The sequence below is a fragment of the Delphinapterus leucas genome, chromosome 4, assembly GCF_059928025.1.
Source record: "Delphinapterus leucas isolate spDelLeu-1000000601 "Yukka" chromosome 4, BTC_Dleu_Yukka2, whole genome shotgun sequence".
In the NCBI taxonomy this organism is placed as follows: Eukaryota; Metazoa; Chordata; class Mammalia; order Artiodactyla; family Monodontidae; genus Delphinapterus; species Delphinapterus leucas.
This window is the reverse complement of record NC_143132.1, coordinates 34,766,314-34,791,952: the sequence shown is the minus strand read 5'-3', so window position 1 is coordinate 34,791,952 and position 25,639 is coordinate 34,766,314. Positions and strand designations below refer to the sequence as shown.

Sequence of the window (25,639 nt, the reverse complement as noted above, 5' to 3'; positions counted from 1 at the left end):
AGTTAGAATTGCAATTGGCAGTAGGCAGCACAAGGGTACTATCCAGTTTTCAGCTATCTCAGGGAATGTCTAGTGGTTGTAAAAATATATACATGTGCACTTGCTTTTGGGATGGTGGGTGGGGTAGTCACAACAGTCACAACATACAAGCCTTACTCCTTGTATGTTTTCCCCAGCGCTGAAACTATGGGTCCATGAATACATTCAGTTACAACTTTTTGATATACAAAAGGATCCAATTCTAAATTTTAAGAAACATACATATTAAAACAGATGGCATTATTTTTAAAAAGTACTTGAAACAGGGATGTGGCTGCACTTCTCCTTCATTGTATACCCTTAGCCAATTTCTGGGAGAAAGCACACAGACTTAAAGAACAATAGGCAATAGTCACAGTGGGTTAATCCTTTCTCTGCCTTGAGACACCAGGGTAGGGGGTTTCCCAGCTGCCTCTAGCAATCCCATGTGTGCTATCCACTCAGCACTGAGGCATCTTCACTGAAGCTCTGTGGGAACAAGAATCATATTTTCAAAGTAATTGGTCTTAAGGATAACTTCCAAGTTCTTGGCAAACTAGGAGCTCAATTATCTGATCACTTTCTACTTCTCTAAATTTTACAATGTAGAGTTTCTCACGCATACCAAGTCTCTGTGTCTTTACCCATGCCATTCTTTCTCCTTTGGAATGCCTTCCCTCCTCTACTTTGCTTTATACACTATCTTATATTTCAAGACCAAATATCTATCTCCTCTTGTAGGAAACCTTCATAAAAACTCTACCATCACCATCCTTGTCCCTGCTGCTTTAAATGTCTTCTTGCCTGTCTCATTCCAATACACTTAAGCTGGACTTCCCCTTCTTACTTAAATACTGCATTTAAATAGGTCTAATAATGTATGTATGTGTATATATGTGTGTGTATGTATATATATATATATTACATTGAAAAAATACCCCATGTTAGTCTTTCCTACTAGACAACATGTCATTTCAGTGACCTGCCTTTTGATTTTACTTCAACAGCATGTTTGCTCTCTAATTAATGCTTATTATCTATTAGAATTGTACCTAAAACAAAAATGTTTATCCTGAGAGAGTATTCTGTACATTTCATGAGATATTTTCATGCAGAATGTTCTGCCATTTCCTTTGGCTTTTGATGTTAAAAATTATTTCTATTTCAAAAATATTTTTAACTTCCCATGCTGCCACATAGTAAAGCCTTTTTAATTGATATGTTTTATATCATTCAGTTTTAATTTTATTTGTGCCCTAAGTAATTTGTTAAAGCAGTATTTTTAGTAGGAAATCATGATCTATTTTCTGATATACCAACTGACACAAAATCCAGTTCTTCCTAAGTATGGAGATACTTCATTTTATAAATTTGCATATATCTTAATGGTGAGGACATTTTAATATTATGCTGTTTTACTTATTATGAAAAGGTTTTACTCTGAGACCTCTGAAAAAAAGCAAAAAGAAAAACTTTAAGTAGAAAATGATGTTTTGTTTCCTCATATTAAAATGCATTTAAAAATGTCAAAATAAGCATGCGAAGCCAAAATTAAATCTCTTGGTCATATTTTTGAGAAGTGATGACTTTTTCTATTTTAATTAACTCCCTAAAGAATTTTTAAATGTGGATGTCTCTAACCTAGAGGATAATTTTCAAACAGTTATATATATAATTATTAGCTTTATAATTTTTCTCCATTCCTCACAAAGTCACAATTTTATCAAATACTTATCTTACCCACCCCCCATGAAATGTGTTGTGTTAAATAACTTATAAGTTCCAATCTGCCATCCCATTATCTATCATATATCTATCATGGCATATAATTAACTGCTATGATTATTTTGATTTATAAATAATTTTATATAAATATAAAAAATACAGAAATATGCAATTAAGTACAGAAATAAGCAATCTGTCAATTTTATTTAATTAGCATAATAACATACATTTAATGTATGTCAGATATAGGTTTCTCTTTATTCTGATTTCAGTATGGGCAAATATAGAAGACCATAAAACCACTGTGGTCTTTGTAAATTTATATGGAAAAATGATAGACTTTTAAAATATGAATGTATGTATAGATATATTTGCACAATAAACGAGTCAAATTCATATAGTTATGGATAATGTGAAGGATATATTTTCTATAGAATCAATTTTATAGGTCTAGTTCAGCCATGCTGCTGAACATCTGCATAATATGGTTATTTCTGCTTCTTTGTATAGGGCAGAGACCAATGTGTAAATTATGATTATTAATGATTTTACTACTTGTGATCTCTTTTGAAAACTAAATGGATGAAAATTATATTTTCCTTGCAATTTATGACAAAATGATAAATAAAATTATTTTCTGTATATTCTCATTATTTTGACATAATTTAAAGGGTAATCTTTTCAAAAGTATCTCATATACAAGTTCAGAGATTTCCAAGAGTACACTAGTTAAGGTGTTTCTAGGTGTGTAGCAGTTTTTCAGCCCCCCAAAGTGCCTGATGAGTCCATTTATTTAAAGGTAAAAATCGTTAATAGAACACCAGTATCTGGGTCTAGTCATAGCTTTTCAACTAACTACAGAAGTCAGTAGTTCTGCTTTCTCAAGGACAGTTGTAAAGTGTAGTGTTGCCTAAACTCATCCCTAAGCTCTTTATAGAAAAGAAAGTTCAGTGTAGGATATGCATCATCAATGAAGTTTCTGACCTGGGGAAGAGAAGTGAAGCAAAAATGCCCAGGTGAACTGGTGTGGGAATAAACAAGTATTGATTGAGAATGTCAAAGGCAAAAGAAACTTCTCACTGCTCTTCAAAGTTGATTCTTCCTTGTTATTGTGATGGTTAATTTTTTGTGTCAGCTTGACTGGGCTAAGGGATGCCAAATAGCTGGTAAACATTTATTTCTGGGTAAGTCTGTGGATGTGTTTCTGGAAGAGATTTAGCATTTGATTCAGTGACTGAATAAAGAGACCACCCTCACCAATGTGGCCAGGCCCCATCCAGTTTGTTGACCCTGATGGAACAAAAAGGTGAAGGACTGGTGAATTTCCTCTTTCTCTCTCTCCCTTCTTGAGCTGGGAAGTTCATCTTTTTCTGTCTTTGAACATTGGAGCTTCTGGTTCTTGGTCCTTCCAACTCTGAGGCTTATACCAGTGGCACCCTGGTTCTTAGGCCTTAGGCCTCCTACTGGGAGTTACATCATCGGCTAACCTTGAACTGAATTATATCCCCGGCTTTCCTGATTCTCCAGCAGGCAGAAAGCTAGATTGTGGGACTTCTCTGCCTCTATAACTGTTTGAACTGATCTCTATAAGAAGTCGCCTCATATATGTATGCATCCTGTTGGCTCTGTTTCGTTGGAGAACCCTGACTAATATAGTCATGTCTAAAAATTACCATGGTAAATGAGCCTCGTCAATGGTACCAGTTGGAATCATGAAGTTGGAAGGGTCTTAGTAGTCCATCCTCTCTCTAAGAGTAGGGATCACTTCTATGCACTATTTTTCTTGGTGTATAATTTTCTGCAGTCCTTTTGGAAAACAGTTTGTCAGCATTTATGTTAAAAAATGCTATAGCATGATCATTGAGTTATTTCACTTAAGGTACTTTATTCTAAGGCTTTAAGCCTACTGTGTACTAAAAAGAAAATACTATGTGCTTAAAGATATTTATTGCAAGTTATTGACTAGAAACCAGCAAAAATATCCTTCAGGAATGACAGGTAAATTAAGACATTCTCAAATGAAAGATAACGAAGAGAATTTGTGGCCAGCAGACCTATCCTCAAAAAATAGCTAAGGGAGGGCTTCCCTGGTGGCGCAGTGGTTGAGAGTCCGCCTGCCGATGCAGGGGACACGGGTTCGTGCCCCGGTCCGGGAAGATCCCACATGCCGCGGTGCGGCTGGGCCCGTGAGCCATGGCCGCTGAGCCTGTGCATCCAGAGCCTGTGCTCCGCAACGGGGGAGGCCACAACAGTGAGAGGCCCGCGTACCGCAAAACAAAACAAAACAAAACAAAACAAAACAAAAAAAACCCTACATCTAATAATGTACTTAATGGCCAGAAACTAAATGCTTTCCCCCTAAGTTTGAGAACAAGGCAAATGTGTGTGCTCTCACCATTCCTATTTAACATAGTGTTGAAAGTTCTAGCTAATGAAATAAAGCAAAAGAAGGGAAAGAAAAGACATAAGACTGGAATAGAAGAAATAAAATTGTCCCTATTTATGGATAATATGATGATCTATGTAGAAAATTCCAAGGAATCCAAACAATCAAAAAACAAGGTCTAAGAAGTAAGTTTAGCAAGATTGCAAGATGCAAGAAACATATACAAAAATCAATTATATTTCTATGTACTAGCAATGAACATGGGACCATAAAATTTTTTTAAAAAGTATGTCATTTTTAATTGTGCCCCCTTCTTCCCTCCCTCCCTTCCTCCCTTCTTCTCTTCCTCTCTCCCTTCTTCCCTCCCTTTTTTCTCTCTCAAAAGAAATATTTATTTATAAATATAATAAAATTTAAACAGGACTGTATGCTGAAAACTATAAAACACCAGTGAAAGAGGTGAGAAAATCTAAATAAATGAAGATGCATACTGTGCTCACAGATTAGAAGACTCAACATAGTGAAGATGTCATTTCTCCCAAATAAAAAGCAGTTTAAGACAATTCCTATTAAAATTCCAGCAAGTTTTTTTTTTAAGACATAGAGAAGATTGTTCTAAAATTATATGGAAAGGCATAGCAATTGTTTTAAATAGCTAAAACAATCTTGTAAAAGAGAAAGTGCTAGGAATCAGATTTCCTGAGTTTAAGACATTATATAGCTGCATTAATCAAGACTATGTTGTATCAGTGGAGGGATAGATACAAATTGATGTAACAGAATAGAGAACCTAGAAATAGGCCTACACAAATATGCCCAACTAATTTTTGAAAGTAGAAAAACATTTCAAAGGAGGAAGGATTTCCTTTTCAATTCATGATGTTGGAGCAGTTGGACATCCATGGGCTAAAAATTAACCTCAAACTAAATTTTATACCTTATATAAAATTTAAAATAGATCATGAACTAACATATAAAATGTAAAACTGGAAAACTTTTAGAAAAAATTTCAGAATGTAGGAGTAGTCAGAGTTCTTAAACTCAACACCAAAAGCACAATCAATACAAGGAAAAATTTACAAATTGAACTTTATTAAAATTATGATATAAAGCCTCTGTTAAGATGATGAAAAGAAAAGCTACAGACTGGAGGAAGATGTTTGCAAACCACATATCCAACAAAGGTCTCAAGTTTAGAATACAGTTGATCCTTGAACAACGCTGGTGTTAATCTGCATTTGACTTATAGTTTGCCCTCTGTATCTAAGGTTCCTTGGTATCTGCAGATTCAACCAAACACAGAACGTGTAGTACTGTGGTATTTATTATTGAAAAATACCTGTGTTCAAATTCAACTGTATATAAAGATGTCTCAAAACTCCACATTAAAAAAAAGGAAAAAAAGAAACACAAAACAAAAACCCGGTTAGAAAATAGTCAGAAGACATGAACAGTGTATATAGATGCCTAATAAACAGATGAAAGAAAATATATTCAACATTGTTAGTTAAGGAAATGCAAACTAAAGCTACAAGGAATTATCACCACCCATCTGTTGAAATGGCTTTAGCCATTTCATTTATTTTAATAAAATGCAGTGACTATACTGAATGCTGGTGAGGATTCAGGGAGACTGGATCATTCCTGGTGGGAATGTAAAATTTTACAGTCTGTGAATGTAAAGTGTTTCACTCTGTGAAACACTGAGGTAGTTGTAAAACTACCATACAACCCAACAGTCACACTCTGGGTATTTATCCCCCCAAGTTAAAACTTTTTCTCCCCACACACAAAGACATCTGCATGAATGTTCGTAGCAGCTTTATTCATAACTAATACCTTGAAGCAAGCCAGGTATGTTTCAATAGATGAATGGTTAAACAAATTGTGGTACACCCATACCATGGAATACTACTTAGCAATAAAAAGTAACAATATTGATCCACAAAACAACTCGGATTAATTTTCAGAGGATTATGCTGACAGGAAAAAGCCTGTCTCAAAAGAGGACATACATATGATTCAACTACTTTTATGTATTATTCTTGTAATGACAAAATAAAGAAACAGAAAAATTAGTGGTAACTAGGGGTTAAGGATAGTGGTGGGAAGGCAGGAGGCAAGTGGATATGATTATAAAAGGGAATCAGGAGAGCCGCCTGTGATGTCATTGTGTATCTTAACTGTATCAATGCCAGTACCTTGGCTGGGATATTGTTCCATAGCTTTTCAAATGTTACCATTTGAGTAAACAGGTAAAGTCTACACAGGATCTGCCTGTATTATTTCATGTAACTGCTTGGTAATCTACATTTATCTCAAAATCAGAAGTTTTAATTAAGATTTTTTAAAATACTCTTTATATCAAAAACAAAGTGGCTTGAAGAAATCATATGAAAATGTTAATAGTCATTTAACTATTACCGCTCATGGGCATTTGAAAGTAAGCTTCATTTTCAAAAGCATATTGACATAGGTAATAACTTTTCAAATAGATTTTTTAAGTTTAGATTTAGTCAAATCAGGACATCTGCTGCTCATGCAGTCTTAGAGCATCAATGCCAATTAAAATCACTGTGACTCAGAGCTGATACTCAACTTTAGAGTTCAGAATTCCCCCTCGCCCCAGTTTAGATTGAGCTATAGGGGCCGCACTCACGATAAACTCATATTAACAACAACAACAAAAAACTGATCTAATAATGTTAGATGGAGTATATGCCTTAAAAGTTAATTGGAATCCTTGTGTTCAGTAAAGAAGTCACCTTTGTTTTGTACCAAATAGTTTTTGAATTCCAATAAGTAATTTTAAGGATTTTTAAATGAGCATAGAGTTAACACTATAAACATTACATGGTCTTAGACAATATGTAATCTTGGTAAAGTAAATGTCTTATGGACCATTCCTGCCTGACTGGTGTTACTACCCCTGTAATAAGTGGAAAGCTTGGGTTTAACAACTAGTGTTTCTTTCTTCCCATTAGTGCTGGATTAGTACTGATGAATGCATTTTATTAAGCTCTGTAATAATGTTTGTTTTTTACTAAGCCCAATGCAGATCAATGTTTTTTTCTTGAGATTTTTCTCAGGTTTCTTCAGTACATCCTGTTTTTGACAATTCAAACTTGTCACCTTGATTGTACTCCCTAACTCGTCATCAAAGAAGCATTTATAAACTATGTGTTAGTTACATTTATTTCTGCTATTAGCTAATGTTACTTGTATGTTGGTATTTATTTTTCTCTTTTTATCAATCTGGGCTCTCTCTCATTGTAGACAGTTCTCTTACTAGAAAATTCATAGACTCAAGTGTTTGAAGTGACCTCAGTAACATAGTTTAATCTTTAATCTTTGCTTCAACATCCCTGATTCTGCTTGCCCTTAGATATCTTCAGTAGTGTGAAACCCATCTCATGAGGTAGCCCGTTCCATATTTGGACAGGTTTTCCCATTAGAAAATTCTTTGTTACATTAAGTTAAAAATCTATCAATTTGTAACCCATGGACACTCAGAAGACAGATCCAATCACTTTTCTACAGTGTGCCTTTGAGTATTATAACCTGGAGCTCTTTCTATTTCCAGAGTGTGTACTTCCATTTTCTCCCCAATTATTTTTCCTATTGCATTACGTGGTTTTGAAGTCTTGCTTATTAGCAAACATGAATTTGTCTATATTCCTCTTATATTTGGAATTCTGGATGTAATATAACGATGGGTTCTGACTATATCATACATTTTAGTCAGAAATTTCTTAGCCATTGCCCAGTATAGACATGCATTGTATCTTTGTTATTTTCTATTTATTTTATACCTCAAAAGTACAATTGTGTCAAAAGACTTCTAGCGTACTAAAGTTTGGTTCTATTCTGTCTTTTAGACTTGTAAATAATGTGTATATAAGGTAATGGGGAAAAAAATCACTCAGTGATATATTTTTTTCCTTTTTTTGTTTGTTTTACCTCATTTACTCTCCCTCGAGTGTATTGTGAAGATTACTATTTTTTAAGCCTCAATATATGTCTAGTCAAAAATCTTACAATCTATCGTTTAAATTTAAATTGGATTCGGAAAGTCACTAGATTAAATCTCCTGCTATACTTAGTGAATGAAAATATATGGTAAAGGAGGGAAAGCAGACCATTTTTATGTTTCTAACAGGCTAAATTGGGAACTTGTCAGTGCTCACAATCCAGTTCTTCAGAAGTCTAAAACTGAATTTGAAAGCACCCTGGTCACCTCTGACCCACTGTGGAACACAGTGGTCACAATTGAAGAGGAAGGTGGTGCTTTTCTGTTCGAGAAGAGTCACCTGCAATCACAGGTGTTATCAACAAGCCTTGGAGCTTCGAAGAGCTATTGTATTTTCCTTCAGCCAGCCATTGTGAAGACAGCGCTTCAGAGGTTACTGGGCCACTTTTAAACTTTTGTATCTTAAAAGCCACAGTAGAAATATATAGGCCACCCGATTAATCGAAATTATATTTTCTCTCTTGCTGTAATATGATCATAAACCTTCAAAGAGGCCTTTCCTTATGAAGTGTTTATGAGTTACGAGAAACAAGTGTAGGCCTTTTATCTGTAAACGTGACAAATATTCACAAAAATGCAATTGTCCTCAACTAGATATTCCCCTTTCGTCTTTAAGAGACACACTTTTCATAAAATCAACTATTGCCAAAGACTAACAAGTATCTGTGAAACAAAGGAGCTTTGAAATTATTCTTTGATTAGCTTGCTATATCAAAGGTCAAGGAATTGCATCCTTGAGTGGTGGTGGAGAGCTGTGGAAGGATCATGAACAGGCTTGCTCTTGCTGGCTTAGTACTGCTGTTGCTGCAGTGAAGAGAAGGCCATTTTGAACCAGTGGGTCAGACATATAACATGGGGTGTCATAATAGTTGGAAAAAATCAGCAAATTATGATAAGAAGGATTTATACTTCAGAGCAATACTCATTTTTGTGTATAGCCATTATTTTTCTGGACCTTTCTACTTGTTTATGTGCCTCTTTCATTCTCTGCTCACATTTACATCTATATTAAATTTTTATACCCTTTTTTCTCTTTTTTTCTTCATTTACTCCTCATGTAACTGGCTGTGAATGAATCTGAATCACATATTTATGTTAGTGACAAGTCAGAATGCCAAATTTGAGCTATTTGTGGCTCTGTTGTGAGCAATTTACATATTTACAGCCTCCAACATCTGCTTTAAAATATTCTAATATTATAATTCTTTCCAAAGTCGGTTTGACCATTAGCAATCAACAATAGCAACAATGAAATACATTGTGATGGTAAATGATAAATTAAAACAAACCACCTGTGTGCAAGAGGGCTCTAGAAAAAGGCAAGTTAAGATGTCTAGGGAAGTGGCGCATTGCTGCAAGCTCCATGAACTTCCTGTGATACATCCAAAATTTTATAAACTTCGCTAATATACCAATAATACGGGTGATAACAAGAGAAAGCAAAAAACAAAAACAAAACAAAAGAGGAGGGAACAAAAATTAGAAAATAATTTGGGAGGCAGGGAAACATATGGGCTATAATCATCCGTACATTTGCTGTGTCTGTGGATAAGATCTGACTTTAAAGTTTTTTTTGGCTTTGAGAGATGTTTTGGATGGGGGGAAAGTCAGACGGATCTGTACCAGTGTCCCAATCCTTCACTTATCTGTTCAGGTGATTTTGGAAGAATCATGTAAAATCTCTTGTTTCAGTTTCCTCATCTGTAATTAGAGGGTGATAACCCTTAGTGTAAGTGTAAAGAAAAAATTAAACATGACTATATGGATAAAGCATTTGACCCATTATCTATTCTCAGTAAAGGATAGTTTCCTGTTCTTTCTTTATCTCCCCAGAATGCAAACTGCCAGCAGCCAGAGGGGAGAGGGAATCATCCTCAGGAGTTAGCAGATACATCATGACTCTGACAGTTATCGCGTGTTGCACATTGGGCGTCATTGAGTATTGTAGTTGGAACTGTTCACAATGACAGTTCTACATGCCAATGCAAAAGCAAATGTCTCAAACCTATTCAGTGGCCTTCAGTGCAGGTTGAAAAAGGTATTGAAAATGTAGTTTGGGAGGGATTTTCTGAAAGGGAGAAGATGGTATAGCCCAAATAAGCAGCTTTTTCCTAAATGCCTGATTTAATCAAAGAGTAACATGTAGAATTTATATTTCTTAAATAAAAATCTCGCTCAAGAACAGTTTTCAGCAGAAGCACAGTGGATTTAACTAGATAGTGTCTCTCCTTACTTTCCTTTCATACGGTGCAAAGGTTTTTTTTTGTTTTGTTTTGTTTGTTTTTAATGTGGTATATCCCATAATCTTTGTATAATAGAGGAATAGACCATAGTGTTTAGGTTGCAGATTCCCTCTTACTGTAAAAAAATAGTTTGGCATGGGAGAGTTTACCACTGATCCAGAAAACCATTGGTGGTTGTATAAGTAGTGACCTGCTGATATTCAGCAGGTATCCAAATTAGTGATTTTCAGCAACAAAAACTGATTTTGGAAAAAGTAGTAGACTTAGTTCCAAGGGACTTGAGGGGCTAACATAAAACTAATCATAGATGAACATGACTATAACATTCCTTGCTTAAGACATAGTTTCTTATATATGATCCCTGGGTGTCCAGAGAAAGCCTCTCAGAGGTCATATTTGATTAAAATCTGCTTGACATTTGAGCCTGGGTTCAACTCGGGCAGAGAATTCCAGGCAGAGATGCGAAGTCCATATGGTTAAGATGAGCTTGATTGTGCTTGAGGAACAGAAAGAAGGCCACTGTAGCTGCCACTTAGTGGAAGGGAGGAAGTCACAGTATTAGACTGGTGCTTGATTGTATCAGACCTTGTAGCCAGGACTATAGAGTGGATTTTATCCCAGGTGAGATGGGACTTATTTAATAGGGCCAGGTCACTCTGACTGGGCAGGATTTTGACCTGAAAGTGGGTCATTAATCTCAGCCCGACGGCACGCTGTACATATGCAAAATGCCTGGGCATTGATAACTATATATATAAAACTCTGGGCGGGTGACTTTGACAATTCATCCTATGTCTTTATATATGAAAAAGAATTCTGAAACCATGGAAATTTAAGATAATTTTGGGACCTTTTAAAAAAGTTAATTTTGGGGCTTCCCTGGTGGCGCAGTGGTTGAGAATCTGCCTGCCAATGCAGGGGACACGGGTTCGAGCCCTGGTCTGGGAGGATCCCACATGCCGCGAAGCAACTAGGCCCGTGAGCCACAACTACTGAGCCTGTGCGTCTGGAGCCTGTGCTCCGCAACAAGAGAGGCCGCGATAGTGAGAGGCCCACGCACTGCGATGAAGAGTGGCCCCCGCTTGCCACAACTAGAGAAAGCCCTTACACAGAAACAAAGACCCAACACAGTAAAAATAAATTAATTAATAAACTCCTACCCCCAACATCTTCTTTAAAAAAAAAACCTCCCCCAAATAAATCTCTAGGCCCATGTGTTTCAAAAAAGAAAAAGTTAATTTTGTAAGCATAGGCTAAATTCTCCTCAAAATTTTCACCAGATATCTGATATTCTGAGGAGCCTAAGCTTTTATTCCCCAGGACCTGCATCCATTGCAGATGTGAAGTTTCTTCTAATCTATTGTTTTATCTTTTACAAATTTGTCAGTTTGCCTTTTACTTCAGAATATATTTGTGTTTATTTTACTACAGTTAGCTCTTTAAGTTGCTGTCAAGAGGCAGATGTGCATAGTAGCAAGCTACTTTGATTCTGCAATAAGAAACCTGAGTTCAAATTCTGACTTCAGCACTGGCCAGCTGTGTGGCCCCGTGAAAGTTACATATGGACACTGGTAAAATGTGAGGGTTTTTTTGGGGTTTTTTTGTGGTACACAGGCCTCTCACTGTTGTGGCCTCTCCCGTTGTGGAGCACAGGCTCCGGACGCGCAGGCTCAGCAGCCATGGCTCATGGGCCCAGCCGCTCCATGGCATGTGGGATCCTCCCGGACCGGGGTACGAACCCGTGTCCCTTGCATTGACAGGTGGACTCTCAACCACTGCTCCACCAGGGAAGCCCAAAATGTGAGTTTTAATTGCAGGGGTTAGCAAACTATGGCCTGCGAGCCAAATCTGGCTGCTATCTGTTTTTGTTAATAAAGTTTTATTGAACTACAGTCATGCTTACTCCTTTACATATTGTCTGTGATCTCTTACAACCTACAACAGCAGAGCTGAATCATTGAGACATAGACTGTGCGTGGCCCACAGAGTGTAAAATGTTTATACTTGGCCCTTTACAAAAAAGTTCGCCAATCCCTGTCGTAGTGCACACTTCTGAGGGTTATTGTGGGAATTCCATGGAATAATTCACACAAAGCTCTTTGTACAAGGTCCAGCATTTAATAAGCATTCAATATATATTTATAATTACTAGAATTTTTAGAAATTCATTTTGTTTACTTCACAGTAATCAGGTCAAATTGACTCTTGTGAAGATGCACCACTGTTTATGTGTATTTCTGTATATCCTTGGGGATAAAATTGCCTAAGTTTGAGAAGTCTGTTTTTTGAGTAGTCATATTTTGGTGATGCTTGCCCATTTCTGCATTAATAACAGTCCTGGTTATTGGAGGTTCTGTTTTGCCCACTAATCTGTCCTTGATATGAATATTATAAATTATACATATGTAAAAGTTCTTGGCTATATTACAGCAATATGGGTAGATTGTTAAATTAATCATTGCAGAACCCTTTGAAAATCTAGGCAGCAATGTGCAAATGCAAAATTTATAACTGGAGCAAACAAAAAGAAGCTGATGATTCCTTAAGGATACTGATGTTTTTGTGGTTTCTTTCTTTTATTGTCATCACCAGAGATTTATCTAACATTTGGGGAAATTTTCAATATTTAATCATAAGCATTTTTATTCCAATGTAGGCTATATGTGGAGGCCAATCTGAATTTGTTCTAACTAGAGGCTGGATATATATATATATTTTAATTGGGGTATATGTTCAGATGAATGCCCATGTGTGTTAAAACTTAAACAAATTCATGCATTAATAAGGAAATATGATTAGTGAAGAGTTTAATGATTTTACTTTTCATAGTGGTAAACATGTTGTAAAAGGCCCCTAAACAAAGATTGTAAACTGTGGGGAAAAAGGAAGAGGATAATCTTATTTGAGCATCCCAAGTAAATAATTTCTTATTTAGTTTTCTTCGTAAAAATATCTTCCTAAATGCCTACATCATACTAATTACATAGCCACTTTTGTAGGTATCTGAAGTACCTACAAAAGTATATTTAAGTTACATTTATGCCAGTGTAGTCAAGAGTTTTGTTCTTAATTTCCATTTCCTATTTCAATGACTCTGAAAACACAGTTTCCTAAGTAATGTACACTAGGTTTTTTGGGTTTTTTTAACTACTTCAGAGTTAATGTTGGATTTTATTTGAGTTTCTTAGCTTTCTATGTACCTTATTAATTCAGTTCAGGTCAGTTTGTTTAAAATTAATTTTAAAAAGGTATAGGACATGATTCCTACCACATAGACATTTATTGTTGTGTTGGGAAGACTGGTTACATGAACCAGTTTATCTCCTATTTTCTTTTACACTAATTAAGGAATTGTCAGGAAGATTCTGCGAAGCTTATGCTGAGACTTGAGTAATAGGTAGAGTTTGGATAGGAGAGGAATGGGTAATAGTTCTTATATTTGTTTTTTTTTTCAGGGGGGAGGCTGAATCGTTGTGTTTTTGAGTATGTGTGTTTATTTTCCTCTATCATCTAGAATTCTATTATTGCCTAAAACACATTATTTGATGTAATAAACCTTTAGGTCTGGATTATGTTAGCATATAGTGGAATGATTCAAATTATTTACTCTGTATCTTGAAGCTCAGAAAATTTTTGATCTTGAATTAATCTTTCACTTTAATAAAAGGTTTATTAAATCCTAAGTTAGAAGGAGAACAAATAATCTAATAACTTCTTGTCAAAGCTTATCACTCAGGTTCAGAGAGGTTATGTGCTTATACTGATTTTTACAACATCAGATGGAATAGTTTTCTTGACTCCTAACTCAGTGCTATTTGTGTGTTTGTGTGTTACAAATGCTTCCTTGATGTTCATTAAGTGAAGTCTGACAATTTTCTCGTAAATTGCATCAAACCAAGGCACTTGCTTTCTTTATTTTTTCAAAATTAGTAAATATATTTATTTATTTAATGATTTCAAGCAACAGCTAGTTTTTTGATAGGCTTTCACTTTTGCCTTATCAATGACAATTTAAAAGGAAGAGAGGCTGACAAGAGAGAAAAGGAAGAGAGAAAAAGAGGTTAGAAAAGAAAAAGGAAGGGAAAGAGAAGAAGAGATCATATGGAGAGCTAGTTTAGGAATTAAGGAGCCACACAGAGCAAGGGAAAAAAGGAATGGCTTCTTAAGACTGATAGAAAGAGCAAAGTCTCAGCTGAAGGGGGCAATAGTTGGGACAGGATTCAAGAAAAGCGTGAGCCTTAATTGGGAACGAGACTATAGCATGAAGTGGGAACTTTCCAGAGATGTATCTTGCTAGAAAGAAAATTATCCCAAAGTTATTCTCTTTAAAGAGAAAAATTCTGGCTAATTACTGTGCCTGAGTTCGGGCTGCGGCCACTTCTCCACTCCCACCCCACTGCCACCCTCAGAGGTGCTGGATCTGCAGGTCTGTGGCTAGCGGTGGGCACAGGTCTCTGTTCTGCAGGATGGGGTTTATTAAAGTTATCAAGAATAAGGCCTACTTCAAGAGATACCAAGTGAAATTTGGAAGAAGACGAGAGGTTAAAGCTGATGACTGTGCTCAGAAATGCATGGTAATCCAGGGTAAAAATAAGTACAAGAAACCCAAATATAGGATGATAGTTCGTATAACCGAGAGAGATATCACTTGTCAGATTGCTTATTCCATATAGAAGGAGATATGATAGTTTGTGCAGCTTATGTTCATGAACTCTCATGGATACATTGCGGAAAGCACTGATGGTCAACCTGGTGCCTTCACCTGCTGTTTGGATGCAGGGCTTGCCGGAACTACTACTTGAAATACTACCTGAAGGGAGCTGTGAATGGAGGCTTCTCTGTCCCTCACAGTACCAAAAGACTCTGGTTATGATTCAGAAAGCAAGGAATCCATTGCAGAAGTACACTGGAAGCACATCATGGGTCAGAACATTGCAGATTGTCTGTGTTACCTGATTGAAGAAGGTGAAGATGCTTCCAGGAAATAATTCTCTCAATACATAAAGAACAATGTGACTCTAGACACGATGGAGGAGATTATAAGAAAGCTCATGCTGCTGTAGGAGAGAATCCAGTCTATGAGAAGAAGCCCAAGAAAGAAGGTTAAAAGAAGAAGTAGAACCATCTCAGAATGTCAAATGCCCAGAAGAAAGATGGAGTAGCTCAGAAGAAGGCAAGCTTCCTCAGAGCTCAGGAGTGAGCCGCTGGGAGCTGGTAAACCAAACCACAATTTTCTATGAAGGTTTTTCAGATAAAGACAATAATAAACTTATTGACCAAGCTAAATAAATAATCAAACAAATAAATAAATAAAATAGAAAAATTCTGGAGAAATGCGATTCAGACATTTCAGAAGTGAATAGCTGAGTATTATATGAGAGGTTCAACCACACAAAATTATCATATAAAAAATGTTCATCTCTTATTTTTTCGTCCTCTCACCTGTTTATTTGATGGCTAATTTAATAAATAGCTTTCCACAAAATCTGATTGTGTTGACTGTATTAGAATTGATTTTTAAAGGAGGTCACATGTTAAAGATTACACTATAGAACTGATAGTATGTAATACAAAGGTATTCTTGCTATGCCTGTCAGAAATGGATTGACAGCTTTCCTGAATTAAATTTATGGTGATTTCCAGTAAGTTTGAATGATATATTGTCCAATTTATCCTGTAGACCTCCACCTTTAATATCACTTTTTTGAGTAGCCTAGCTTCATATTTTCCACACTAGATTAACAGATCCTTTCTCATTATAGTGTCATACTACTATACTTTTCTTTGTGTTATTAATCACTATTGTAATTAAATGCATTTGTGTTATTATTTGTAAAATGTCTGTCTCTCCCGTTAGTCTCTAAGCTCCATGAAAATGGGTGTTGTATGTTTTCTATTCATGACTATAACCCCAGCACCTAGCATTGAGCCTGGCACAAAGCAGGTACTCAAGAAATATTTGTTGAATGCACCAATAAGTAAACACCACACTACTCCAGAAAAAGTAAATGCAGAATTAAAAAATAAGGCTCAAGATGGTGGCCATGGAAGTCGGAATCCTCTAAGGAATGTGTAACAACTCAACTGCTGAATCAACTAGAAAAAAAAACAGGCTCATTTTGTTTTGATATTAGCCAAAACGTGCTTATCTCTAAGAATATTTATTTTCAATATAAAAGAATTACAAGTATTATAACACATTGGTCTATTCCAATTTATATTTAATTTACATGTAAACAAATACATTTAAAATCTGTTTATTATCCAATAGATGCTCCCCTTAATCGATCCTTACTATATATCAAACACTGCTAACCACATTATACACATTATCCTATTTAATCCTCTTTCAGGAGTGTGCTGAAATTATCTTCCATTTTACAGTTGAGAAAACTGAGGCTTAGAGAAGTTAAGTACCTTGCCCAAGTTCATACAACTGACATGACCACATGTTGGAGCTATGAGTATGTGGTTTTAAAAAATTATTGTACCAAGGAAATTGCCAAAAACAAAAATTAACTTATACATGGTCATGCTGAATGTAGCACTATCCAATTATGCTTAAGGGTTGAGGTTTTGGACTCAAAAGGTTGAGTTCCACCTGTACTTATTAGCTGGGTGACCCTGAACATTTTAACTTTTTAAACTCTCAGATTCTCCAACCATGAAACACACTTGACATTACAGCCTTGTTAAGTGAGACTATGTAATGTGTGAGTTCTAGAAGCCAGTAGACATTCAATGAATTTGAATTTCTTTTTCTTTTCTATATAACAACTATATTCTCCATTCTGTTCTATTCTAGCCAGCCTGCTAAATGCTAATTCCCTTTGTTTGTAGGAATGTGTACAAATAGACATTAAAGAACTATATCTTATTTAACAAGGTTAGTGCAAATTTGAAAACTGCTGAAGGAGTGATAGTTGAAATTTAAATATGATTAATAGCAGCTTCCCATACAGTTTTCCTCAATTTCCCACCCCCAGAACACACACACACACACAAAGCACACACAGGCATGCACATAACATTTTCTGAAGAACTAGGTGCTTCTTTTTTCCCTTGCCTTATCTCTATCCCTATACAACTGGTATTCCCCAACTCATCTCCTCCCCAGAGTGCTTATCCATTTTTGGTCTCAGAGTACATTGTTGCATTGCAACTTCCTTAGTATTCTAAATATCTGTAACTTTATATAAACTATAATAGTGTTTTTCTTGAATGTTGTCTTAAAATATTAATTATTTAGGGGTGATAGTCAAGGAAAATCCTCTTGTAGTCAATATAGTCTATAAAATCATAATTATTTTGGACTAGAAAAGAAAATTAATTCCCAGATGCTTTATACTTGTTTATCTACAGATCTTTGTTCTCCTTCACTTGTATTTTTCTCATTTATTTTTGATGCTGTCTAGATGTATTTACCTTTAAGTTACCTCAAGTCAGTCTTTTGAAATGAAGCTGGTTAAATATAAGTAAATAAACATTATATATCTAATTACAAATTTTAATACAGTGATGGAAAATTATCAAGTTTATGAGTTATTTTTCTACAATAGAAATATTATAATAGTTCACTTAAATATCAAGTTAATCTATTAGGAATAAATCAATCAGAAGAGAAAAATTGAAAAATGAGAAATATGTAAATAGTTAATGTTTCCAAACTTTTACCATTAAAATAAGCTTTTAAAATCTGATTACCAATTATAGTTTAATATTTGCCAATAATGTATATCTATATATGTTTAAGTCACTGTCAGTTTTGATCTGGAGCAATAATTATTTTCATTCTATAGGTAAGGTTGAATTTTTAACCTTGTTTGGAAAAGATGGATGTGTATCTGTGTACCTGTATGTATGTATATGTAATTAGCTAACCTATAGTGATTTGTTCTGTAGAAGAGCAATGCCTTGTTCAGATGAGATATGTAATAATTTCATATAATACCTCCCCTATGTTTCATTATAGAGGATGATTTAGCTTGGCTTTCTGCTTTCTGGACCTTGAGATGCTCAGCTTTTTTGCACCCTCTACTTTGAAAAAGATCTAAGTTTTGTCCAAATTTTAATAGTATATTTGATAAGCTCTAATGCTTTGAAAAATCACCTTTGGTAACAATCTTTATGAGAAAGCAAAGAAATATAAACTGATTTAAAAATAAATAGTATGGGGCTTCCCTGGTGGCGCAGTGGTTGAGAGTGCTCCTGCCGATGCATGGGACACAGGTTCGTGCCCCGGCCCGGGAAGATCCCACATGCCGCGGAGCGGCTGGGCCTGTGAGCCATGGCCGCTGAGCCTGCGCATCCGGAGCCTGTGCTCCGCAACGGGAGAGGCCACAACAGTGAGAGGCCCACGTACCGCAAAATAAATAAATAAATAAAAATAAATAGTATGAAAACTTATTAATTTCTTAATCATTCAGAGTAATTAATCATTATCAGAGTGGGTTATTAGTTATTTTAGATTTATCTCTTTTTTTGTATCAGACTGAAAATCTTTCACTTTTGTTTTCACTGCTGGTCCCTTACCACTCTACTCCCCACCCCTATGCACACACATACACAGGGACAAACACAGTCCCCTCGAAGTTTGCATTTTTCTCATCTTACTTGAGCAGGTAACCAAGCTTGTTAAGAATATAAATTTAGAGAAAAGAGAGACTTGAACATTTCTCGAGTATTTTTTTTTTTTTTAGGAAAAGTATAATTGGAAACATTTAGCATATGAAAGTATAATATGCCATCCTTTCCTACTTATTTCCTAGAGAATACCTGATTAAACTTACAGATAATATAAATGGAGGTAATTTTAATTCAATATTTAATAAGCTAAGTACAATTTAGGCCTTAAGGGGAAGAAAATGTTTTATTGTAATAATGAATGTAGATAACCAGGGCTCAGTGGATATAATATGATTAAACAGTATATTAATTTAAATAAAATAAAGTTGTACAGGTTGAAATAAAAAAATAACGTGATATTGAAAAGAAAACTTCAAAATCATATTTTGTAATAAAAACCCATTTCTGAAATTTATATTATTACAGATTTTTAGTAGTTGAATTAATACTTTGTCTCATTAAGTTGTGTGCTTCTTGCTATCTAATTTTGTTTGAAATTAATACATACAGTCGCCTCAATATAGTGTCTAAAGACCTAGATACATTTTGTTATAGATGACACTATTATGTTGTACGAGATATGAATAAGCACTTTTTGCACTTTTTGATGCTTAAAATTTTTCTCAATCAATTCCAATTGACTGACAGTATAATTTCTGTTGACAAAGTAAAAAGCAAAACTATAGCATTTTCCCTTTATTGACTAGTTATATTAAAATTATACTGATAGATGAGTTTTTTTTATTTTTAAAAATAGAGTACGTAATAAGGTATTACCTGCTTTTCAGTATCTTCCTTTAAAAAAATGTTAGTTTCCTTTAAAAAGAGTATCTTCCTTTAAAAAAGAATGTTATTGTGATTGTAATTCAAGACTCTATCCTTCTATTTGACATGCCATATTTTTCTATAAAAGAAAAAGTCTCAAAGTACTTTCTTTAAGGTTAATCTGCTGCCTCAGTTGAAATACCCAGATCAAAACATGTAACTTTTGCTTTATGGTTTTATGATGTACATTTTAATAGCCATTCAGCTTCAAAGACTTTGTAATAGCTAAGAGGAATATATAATTTTTCTTCATATTTTGATATTTGGCCACTGCTTAAAAATGTCTCCTATTTATTTGTATGCAATATTAGTGGGGTTAGTAACATCCAGTGGACTAAGTGGCTGATTTTGAAAATTCTAGAAGTTATTCAGGGCCACAAATAAATACATTAGGCAAATAGTTTTGATTTACAAAATGTAACTTCATCTAATAAGTGTGGTTACATCTGATTATACTTTCTTGCCAAGAAAATTTGACTATGTTTTATTTCATTATAAAGTTCATTGGCAGAATGTGAGACAAATCAACAGTTTCTGAATTTAGGGATATTTCCTAAAAACCTTAATATTGGAATTATCTGTGTGACAAAATTATCTTAATAAATCATCATTCCTTGATTACAGGTTGAATATTTCAGACATCCAAACCAATTAGACTGATTATTTTGATTGCCAGAAATCCTTAAATTTATATATTTTTCATTGATATATTCAGTTTCTATATCAGACACCTGTGATTTCAAAATTTTTAGTGGTTTATGATTCACAGGAAAGTCAGCGCATTTCATTATCTTTTTCTGGATTTTAGGGATTTTGTTTTTGCTTCATAAAATATATGAGTAAGCTAATCAATCGATCTTAGGCAGTATATATGACATAGTATTTGTTTCTAATTTATGTGTTAATTGGTTGAAGATAGAAAGCTAATAACTAAAATAGGTTACTTCTCAAATACATTCAAGCTGGTTCCTAAGTATATATTTGTTAGCATCAAATTCTTCCAGTTGTTTGGAAACTAGGCTACTTTGTGGTTTTTAAGGACAGACTTTAAAAGCCTTGTGTCAGTGGAATAATCTTAAAATCAAAGCCCCACCTTGTCTGCTGTAACAAACCAAAGTAAAACTGTACTCTTAAATTCTGCTTTATATTTTTATGGGACTCTAATCAACTGGGTATATTAACTGTGTCATGGGCTGTCTGATGACATTTTGAAGTAGAAAAAGTAAATTGCCTTTTCTATCGTACCCTTTGCCAGACGTTTTCCTACTTTGACTCAAGGCAAACCATTCAATTGAGATGATTCAGTTCATTTATTACTACAGAGCACATTGAGTAATATTTGTAATTCAGTCATAATTTGGAATATATCCTAACTCTTCTTCTCAGCCCCTCAAAGAAGGAAAAATGCAATTTATGGGTGCTGAATTTGAAATTTACGATAGTAGGATTAGTAATAGACGTCTTTCAGAAATCTATATTTTCACTGGTATATATTCCTTAAGTTTGTTCTGGTGTTCTATTTAAAAGGCAAAGCTTAGATTCAGTGAACGATTTCATTCATGTATAAGCTTAATAATTGCATCGTACATGTGACTGCTGAAAAGTAGGGTGCAAAACAGAGTACCTCAGCTGGAGGTCCTTTAGATTTAGATTTTTAACATATATTTAAGATTTCACCAGCCCCCAGTAAAACTCCTGAGAACTGAGTCTCTCACGAGCTTCCCTGGTAGATGACATTTCACAAGTGTTGTGAGTTTGTTGTCAGAGGAATTAAGTGTGACTCTATCAGGAGAGGGCGACTCTTGGAAGTTTACACCTAGACTCCTTTGAACTTTGCCCCATGCACCTTTTTCTTTACCGATTTTGCTTTCTATCCTTTTACTGTATGTAATAAATCATAGCCATGAGCATGACTATATGCTTACTCCTGTAGGTCCCCTAATGAATCACTAAATCTGGATGTTGTCTGGAGGGCTCCCGGCACAGCTTTCCTCTTGTAATTTAACTTCAGTGACCTGGGATAAATATATTTATATAATAATTAAATACATTGTTAACATTAAGTTAGATGTTTACATAGCGTAAGAAAAATAAAAAGAAAGCTACATCTTTATTCCAGTGATACTGTAAACCCTCTAAAACCTGCTGTTTTTCAACTTTGAGTTCTGGATTGTGTCCATGCAATTACTCACGTGTACGGTCTGGTTATTTAGGGACTCAGACCTCAGTCTTCCTGGTTCTCTGTCTTGTTAGGTCTTGAAAGCCCCAATTTTTGTGATCTGAGTGCAAGCAACCTGTGTTTTAAATTAGTTTTATTAGGACACTGAGTTTATAGAGTGAATTTATCTGTCTAGATTTATCATGCTAAAATGATAAGAGAAAATTTGGACTACAGAAATATTGGGAACGTAATTATGAGTCTGTCTTTCCCCCTATTTTCTGCACTGGTAGTTTATTTTTTCTTGAACAACAAAGGCTATTTATTTATAAAATGTTACCTTTATAAGATCAATTTTTTTACTAACTTTTTAAAATAATCTAGTTTTAAAAAATATGCATAACCAGAGAATTAATACTTTTAACTTTTGCTTTCTATTTACTGCTACTAACTTGAAAATTTTAGATGTGATTTTTTTCCTGAATGTATTTCCCAAAATTTTGTTAAAAAACAAAATGTTCTAGAGTTTGTTTCTTTACTATTTTCATTCTAGATAGTTTATCCCCTGTAAAATTTTGTGTCCAGTTGACCACTGAACAACTTGGGGTTTAGATGCACCTACCCCTGCTCAGTTGAAATCCACATCTGCTATCTCTGCCTCAAAAACAAAGTAATTGATAAATGACTCACTCAAGCTGAAAGTTTGGATTAGAATCAGGACTCAAACTATAGTTCTTTTGATTCCACATATTGTGATCTCTAATTGAACACGAACTTTTCCCCACAGTTTGCTAATTTAAAGATCTGTAAAATGAAAATACAGATACTGTATTTATCGAAAAATATCCACATATTAGTGGACCCACACTGTTCAAACCCATATTGTTCAAGGGTCAACTGAATCTCTTTTCTATCTCCACAGACTACACATCTATTTTATGTTTTATTAATGATTTACATATTCATAAAATATAATAAAATGTATTATTTTGAAAGCACTACAAATTTGATTTGTTCCTATCTGTTTAATCTTGTGGTGATTTTTTAAAAGAATTTTTATGTTGTTTAGACTTTGTTTCAGGTTAAGAGAATTTTAGAGGTCCATAGGATAGAATTTAGTATTTTTTTAACCCATTTGAACTTTTTAATTATATGCTCCATTTTCATTATTTCTTTTCTGGTTATCACAGGAAATTCTTTTTCTATTTACTCGTACCAAGAATCTGTCTACTCACATAGTTACAGCCAAGTATGTTAAATATAGTTTTATAATTCCTTTTGGTCAAGAAGAAGATAGTTTAAATATTGTAATAACAGGAATCAGTAGGACATTTAGTAACTCCGCCCTTAATCAAGTATGTGATATTGCACAGTACTTTCTTTTTAATAATTAGATTCACATCACCTTCTTTTCTGCTTTTTATTGAATTGCAATATCATTGGCTTTTTTTCTTCTTTTCTCTTACTTTATCTCTGTAGATATTAGGATGCAGTTTTCACATTTGAATGTGTTTACCTGCCTAACATAAATGTCTAACATTTATGTTAGAAATTGACAGTAAATGTCCACCAGCCCAAGATGGTGATGTAAATGAGTCAATAGGGTTGGTATGAAAATGTGGCGTTGCAGGTACTGGGAGGAACCAGAAAGTACATGTTCCATCTTCAGAAATTCAAACTGAAAATTGAAAGTACAGTTGTCCCTCAACATCTGCAGAAGATTGGTTCCAGGAGCCCCACCATATACCAAAATCCACAGATGCTCAAGTCCCTTATATAAAGTGGCATAGTATAATGAATACTGTGGTCGCTTTGTATCCAAGGATGCTAATCCAAGAATATGGAGGGATGACTGTATATTTATTGAAAAAAAATATAAGTGGACCTGTGTAGTTCGAACCTGTGTTGTTCAAGGGTCTACTGCCTTCTGCAAGGTAAACAAAACAGTAATACATGTCAGATCAGGCCCAGGGACAGTCTGTGAACTCTGGTTTACATATTCTTATCTTCATACATCTACCCAAGATATTTAGTTTTTAAACAGGTTTTGTTCCTACTCTGAGGTATTTTGGGCTAAAAATAACTTTCAGTTTGTCTTTCAGAAGTAAAATATACATTACCAATCAAATGAGAAAAGTATGACCTTTTCAAAATATTGTTTAGAAAGGATTATTGATATGCAAATTTATTCTTTCTGAAATATTCATATAGCAACCTTGTTAAAAAAAAAGTATAGACATGCTTCCTTTAAATTTTGCAGTGAACCCAAAACTGCTCTAAAAAATAAAGTTTATTAATTTTAAAGAAACTTCAAAAAAATAGAGCAATTTTGATCTATTCATTTTTTTGTTAAACAGAATTTTTTCTCTTTAAACCCTAAATGAATATGCATTAATAGAAACATTGGTATATTCTACCTTCATCATGGCTTGGACCTAACAATCTAGAACCTCTGGGCTCCCTTTCATATCAACTGTATTGCTTGGATTTCTGTTTTTTTCTTCATTTCTTAACTTTGAGTAAGTTTTCAAAACTCAAAGTAACTTATTTAAAGCAGTTAATTACCAACGATACTCATCTTGCCCCAAAGTTTTGATTTACAATTCTGGAGTTGATTGTGATGACTTAATCTCCACTTATGTCAGATGGCTCTTTAATATATAGAAGGTTAAAAAAAGTACATAAATTTCAAATGGGTTAAGGAATTGTGTACACTATTACTGCTTTGTCATTAAACTAAATGAGGTATTAAAGTCTTAAGACCATAGCTATAATGAGATAGAGAACTCAACCATAACTGTATGACTAAAAAAAAAATACTAATTGATGATGCCTTCTTTTCAATTGTCCAAAATAGCCTTGTTTCATGTGGTGTTTTTAATTGAGTTATAACAGTTCTTTGTTTTCTTTCTGTTTTTATAGATATAGGACTCTTTAACTTGTAGAACTTTTTACTTTATTAAACATGTATATTCTAGTAATTAGGTCTCCTTCTTTTACCCTCACAAAACAAGCCCAATAAGTATAATACTGCTTATCCTGTGGTTGATTTTAAAACTCTCTTTTTTCTTTTACTTTTTATTCTGAACTATATCTGTTTTAAACTGTAGAATAAGGAAATATTTTAAGCAAACACTGAAGGCTGAAAGCAGTTTTCTATTGATAATGAAATTATATTTTCTGAAAGGAGAAACTACGTAACTGTGGTTATATTACATGAAAAATCATGATGAAAATTGAGAGATAAGTGACAGACTTTGTGTTTTTGTTTTTTTTTCCTTTTTTTAGTAACCAATACTGTGTAGTAATCACTGTATGTTTGCATTGAACAAGACAGAGTCCCTGCACTTTGGACCAGACTGACACATTTTTTCCTTAGGTTTTTCTCAGATATTGAGTGATTTTGCAGCTAAAGAAATTTAACACATTTTCCTATTAGAATGAATTTCATCAAACAAATGAGGTAAACCTTAGTAGTTTTCTGTTGTTCATGTGATATATTTCTTTGAACATCATGATTCCTAAGAGAGAAATTTTGATTTTAATTATTACTCTTAGCAAAGGATGTATAAGAATTAAGGAAAATACTATATACATTATGCTTAAATATATATTTATCTAATATTTTA

General features: G+C 34.3%; 1 protein-coding gene and 1 pseudogene across 7 annotated transcripts in view; both read left to right on the top strand.

Moving 5' to 3' along the window:
• Positions 1-25,639, top strand: part of GBE1 (1,4-alpha-glucan branching enzyme 1) — a 297,233-nt gene that overhangs the window by 175,985 nt on the left and 95,609 nt on the right. The window lies entirely within an intron of this gene.
• Positions 10,049-25,634, top strand: LOC149749296 (large ribosomal subunit protein uL18 pseudogene; annotated as a pseudogene).